Here is a 5,869-nt window from a genome sequence, read left to right as displayed (position 1 = left end):
CCCCCCCCCCTCCCACTGAAATTCCTGGTTTTGTGACAAAATTTTTGAAGAATTACTGTTGTTAAGGTGGCAAATGATAGAATCATTAGCATGTTGGACAAAATGCCTAGCAGCATTTCTTTTGGTTCTTTACATTCTGAGTTCAAATTCCAGTGGGGCTGACTCTACCTTTCATCCTTTTGGGGTTGACAAAATAAGTACCAGTTGAGTACTGGGATCAATATAGTCAACCGTTTCTTTCCCCCTAAAATTGCTGGCCTCTATTATTAACTGCTTTTTGTTATTTAGTTTCATTTCTTTACACAAGATTTTATCTGCCATATCATTCTGGGGCTCCAACAAAAGAAGTTCACTTGTGTTGATACTGTACTAAATGCTGCCTTGATGTGTTTAGGTACATGTCCTTTAAGTTCTTGAGTTCAAATCTTACTGGGTTAAATTTGCATTTCATTCTTTGTGCTGGGTAGGGTTCAATGAATTAAGCCTCAGTAGTATATTAAGAGGCAATTAAATCATCTACCACCCCTCTATTCCTCTATGGCCTTGTACCAATTATATATTACCACTGCCATTTATATTATTTAAAAACAAATTTTAATTTTCAACATGTCATTTTCCTCACTCTGACTAATAACCTTGCATGTTTTCAGTCTCTTTGTCAATAGAAACTGTCAAAACATTGGCTGTTCCAATAATTTTTTCCCTTCATTTCCTCTTTGTTTTGTATTAACCTTTCACCTAATCAATAACCAGCCATAATTTGCATATTCTCTTGCATCTCTCTTTCATCTCATCTCTGCTGCAGGTGCTGGTGCTTTGTCTCATTCTCTCTGTTTCTTCCCTCCTCATCCTCTCGAACAATAACAATTAAAACAATAACATGAATGAACCGTACTTAGTCCTAAATATCTATAACACCATACTTATTATTCTAACAGTGACACTAGACCATTGATTGGAGGTGAGTGCAGTTATTTAAATCATCTCCAAGTATTCTATTATTATTGGCACTATCTTATTGATTCCTCCATGCAAGAATGAAAGGCAGAGTTGATCCCCACAAACTTTGAATTCAGAATGTACAGAATTTTAATAAAAATAATGGTTTTTTGGATATAGTACCATTTTAGTTTTTATCATTATTATTATTGTTAGTCCTTTAGCATTTAAACTGGTTTTATCCAACCCAAATTTTCTGCCTGTTTTATATTCAATCTGACCTGATCTAGCCTTTCATATCTACCTTACGATATCATTCAAAAAAACAAAGAATCACTTGATTCAACTCCCAAAGCTATGAAATAATGCTTGATAAATTCAAAACCATGTGAATAGATGAACATTACATTTGACAGAGCATTCTGAATGCTAAAGGTTTAAGGTAAGGGGTTATCAATTCTAGGATATTACTGGTGATATTTTAACAGTCATAAAGGAATAAAAGGCCTTGGCTAGTCTAGGTGCATAGAAAGCTGAAAGAGTATATAATGTAAGGCTTTTAGAGCAGCATTCTACTTGGTTTTGCCCTTCCCCCTCTCCATCATTACCATGAAACAAAAATTATTATTAACTGCATTAGTACAAGGCCTGAAATTTGTAAGGAAAAAGTATAGGTAATTGAATAAAGTCCTTTATACACTTGTTGTTTATCTGAAGGCTTGAGTTTAAATTCATTGCAGGTGTATTTAGTCAGTTGAGTTAACATAGCTACTGATGGTCCAGATCATTAGGGAATGGTGTCTAAGATAAACCAGCATTCTGTCTACTGAGAGATTTGTCTTTTTATCCACTTCATGGTAAGAAACTAAAGCTTAGCATCAGACCAAAAAAATGTGCCTTAGCTGAGAAAAAAATATTTAGTTATTTTGTAATAAAATTTTTGGTGATAGTGTTAGTAGTAATAGCAGGAAGAAGATAACATTTCATGGGGAGAGGAGGTACCTCTCCACCACCATCCACCACCAAAAGCAGATTTGATCTTAGCAAAGATCTTTGGATAAATCTTTCCAGCCAGTGCCAATTTAGAAAAAAAAATGACATTAATGTGGGGAAAATTGGAAATTGTATCTTCCTTTTCTAGAAGTATAAACACTTTGGATTCAACTTTTATTGCAATCTTGAGTTCTATGTTTATCAGATTTAGGTTTGATATTTGAAATAGAACACAGATGAGAGTTTATTGGAATTTGTTGCTTGTTTGTATTTATTTATGTTTTTTCCAAATTCCATTGAATTTTTTTTCCATTTGCTTTCAGCTAAGATTATAGGGTCTTACATATTAATGAATTGTGATAATAATGATAATAATAATAATAATAATAAGGTTGCTACTAAAAGTTAGGTAATAAATATGTTTGTTAATGTATGTATGTGTGTTTAAGTGTATGCATGTGCGAGAGAAAGAGAGTGTGTGTTTTGTTTTCCTGTGATTATACTGCCTTAGTTTTTCATATCAAAACAATCAAGAGCCTTTGTTATTCTTGGCAGTTACGTCTTTTAATTATTATATTAATTTGTGAAGTGGAAGCGCAATGGCCCAGTGGTTAGGGCGGCGGACTTGCGGTCATAGGATCGCAGTTTCGATTCCCAGACTGGGCACTGTGAGTGTTTATTGAGCGAAAACACCTAAAGCTCCATGAGGCTCCGGCAGGGGATGGTGGTGAACCCTGCTGTATTCTTTCACCACAACTTTCTCTCACTCTTTCTTCCTGTTTCTGATATGCCTGTAATTCAAAGGGTCAGCCTTATCACGCTGAATATCCCCGAGAACTACGTTAAGGGTATACGTGTCTGTGGAGTGCTCAGCCACTTGCACGTTAATTTCAAGAGCAGGCTGTTCCGTTGATCGGATCAACTGGAACCCTTGACGTCGTAAGCGACGGAGTGCCAACAACAACATAATTTGTGAATCATTCTGTAAAGGAATGGTTTATCATATTTTTTCTCTCTTCTGTCTTTCTCCCTCCATCTTTCCTTATAGTTATGTGTCTCATGTTGCATGTATGAAGAGATTGGAAAGATATGGGAAACTCTGAGAGAGGAAGAATACTAAGACAATAATGATAATACCACTTAGACGAAAACTATTAACAGATTCTATATTTAACCAGGTTCTAATATTAGTTTCAAATTTTGGCACAAGGCCAGCTATTTCGAGAAGGGGATAAGTCGATTACATTGGTCCTAGGGTTCAATAGGTATGTATTTAATCAGCCTCAAAGGGATGAATGGTAAAGTCAACCTCAGTGGAATTTGAACTCAGAATGTAAAGACAGATAAAATGCTTAGCAGCATTTTGCCTGGTGTGCTAACGGTTCTACCAGCTCGGTGCCCTACCAAGTACTAATATTGATATGTAAATAATTGTGTATTCTGGCATGTTTACTTGTTAATACTTGGTGAAAATGCATTTAAATCTAAATATCTAGAGGGAATGAATTTAATGACATTGTTAGGAATGTGGTACAAACAAGCCAAAGAAATTTCAAATGTTGGCACTGTAACAGAATATGGATTTCTAGCATTGCCACAAGACATTTTGTGGGAGCATATATATTCAATTATAATCAGTACTTGACCCAAAAAACAAAAGTTGACCACAGCAAGGTTTGAATTTCATTCTAAAGGAATGTAACTGAATGCTGCAAAGTAATTTTTACCAATGTTCTTGTAATTCCTTTAATTAAATGCCCTAACAAAATGATTTCCCACATATGATAAGCTGTGTGGTAAGAAGTTTCCTTCCCAATCACATGGTTCTGGATTCAGTTGCATTGCATAGCATCTTCAACAAGTATCCTCTGCTATAACCCTAGACTAACTAAAGTCCTGTAAAACAGATTTGATAGACAAAAACTGAAGGGAGCCCATCTATGTGTATGTATGTACATTACTATCTTCTTGCCGTGACAGCACATGATAGTTATAAAAACAAGTATCACTGTCATGCAAGCTGTGTCCTTTGTTTCCAATATTCTTTGAAAACCTATCTGGTTATGGAGAAATATTACCTTACTTAGAAACAGGTGATGATTGATGATAACTATTCTACTGTTATCTACAGGTCTGTTTTGTGTAAGAATCAATAGAATAGCCTTGGGAATTGAAAAGTACAATTACTGGTTAAAAAAAGTCTGAGATGGACTAAATGCTAAGTGAGCTTGTATTGCATTTCATACATTAAGTCATCGTTATTATACTACTAACTAAGGTGACGAGCTGGAGAATGGTTAGCAGCATTTCATCCATCTTTACACTCTGAGTTCACTTCGCTTTCCATCCTTTTGGGGTTGATAAAATAAGTATTAGTTGAACACTGGGGTTGATATAATCAACTAGCCCCCTCCCACCAAATTCCAGGTCTTGTGCCAATTGCAGAAAAGAAGACTGCAAGCTGGCAGAATTGTTAGCACACCAGGCAAAATGCTTAGTGGCATGTCGTCTGTCTTTGTTCTGAGTTCAAATTCCAATAAGATCAACTTTTCCTTTCATTCTTTCAATGTCAATAAGTACCAGTTGTGTACTAGGGTCGATGTAATCAACTTACCCCCCTCCCTGTAAATTGCTGGTCTTGTACCTAAATTTGAAACCATAGTTACATTGCTAACTTAGTGAGATACTACAGGGGCAAATTATTGTCCTTAACATTTTATTGATTTCCTTCAATTAATATTTGATTTTAAGAACAGCATGAATCTTTCAGAAACCACATCTCTTATGGCTAAAAATGTTATCATTCATGCTTTTGTTAAACAAAAAGTCTTTTATCTTTCTAATATCCTTTATTTGTACACTCTAGTGGAATTGGTAATGAGATTGCTTGGCAAGAAGTAGATTATTATATGATTGAAATCCTGAATGTGGTATTAGTGTTTGTTTGTTTTTGTTTTGTTTTTTTTCTTGAGTGGAGGGATTATTCTTTTTCTTTGCTGTCTCAGACTGGTACTGGAGTGTCTGTCATTAATATTAAAATTAAAACCGCAGCTATTCCATTATTATTCTTTTAATTTGTTGCGACAAATGAAGTCACTGAATTCTGAAAGTGTGTGTGTGTTGTGGAAATTAGTTGAAACAGTAAACAACCAAGAAAGAACTGATGTTGAAAATAAGTCTCTTGTGACTGACTGAGAAGATTAGTGTTGATAACCGAAACACAATCAAATATTTTTCTCAAACTAAAACTAAGCTAGTGTGAATTGTTAAATGCTGTTAAGACATTTTTGATTATTTCAGAAAAACTGTATATTAATTGCTTATCCATAACAATCACCATGTTGATAGTATCTGTCTACATGTTTTGTAATTCTGATCTAATTTTATAGAAAAAGGTCTTAATTTAGAAACAGTGATGCCACTAATAAACTTAGTATTGTATTACCCTTTTACTGGTTTCATTCATTGACCTGTAGTCAAGCTGGGACACTGCTCTGAAGCATTTTTAGCTGACCACATACTTCAGTTTAGTACTTGTCTTATGGATATCTATTTGTTGAGCAACTGTTATGCTATATAGAAGACTACAATATAAACACACAGAGGCATCAAGCTGTTAGATCAGGTTATGAAAGTTACAGAGAGGGTCATAGCCCAACTAATTAGGGAGCGAATCAATTTAGATGAGATGCAGTTTGGGTTCGTGCCAGGTAAAAGCACTACTGATGCCTTATTTCTAGTGAGACAGTTGCAAGAGAAATACCTAGCTAAGGATAAACCTCTGTACCTGGCTTTCGTTGACATGGAGAAAGCGTTTGACAGGGTCCCCCGATCCCTTATCTGGTGGTCAATGAGGAAACTTGGGATAGAAGAATGGTTAGTGAGAGCTGTGCGAGCCATGTACAGAGATGCTGCCAGTAAGGTGAGGGTTGGAAAT

General features: G+C 35.3%; 1 protein-coding gene across 14 annotated transcripts in view; it reads left to right on the top strand.

The window, feature by feature from the left end:
* Positions 1–5,869, top strand: part of LOC106876198 (nuclear receptor-binding protein) — a 127,663-nt gene that overhangs the window by 63,532 nt on the left and 58,262 nt on the right. The gene's annotated exons all lie outside the window — the stretch shown is intronic.

This window comes from Octopus bimaculoides, chromosome 9 (genome assembly GCF_001194135.2).
Source record: "Octopus bimaculoides isolate UCB-OBI-ISO-001 chromosome 9, ASM119413v2, whole genome shotgun sequence".
Classification (NCBI taxonomy): domain Eukaryota; kingdom Metazoa; phylum Mollusca; class Cephalopoda; order Octopoda; family Octopodidae; genus Octopus; species Octopus bimaculoides.
This window is presented reverse-complemented; position numbering and strand designations above follow the sequence as displayed.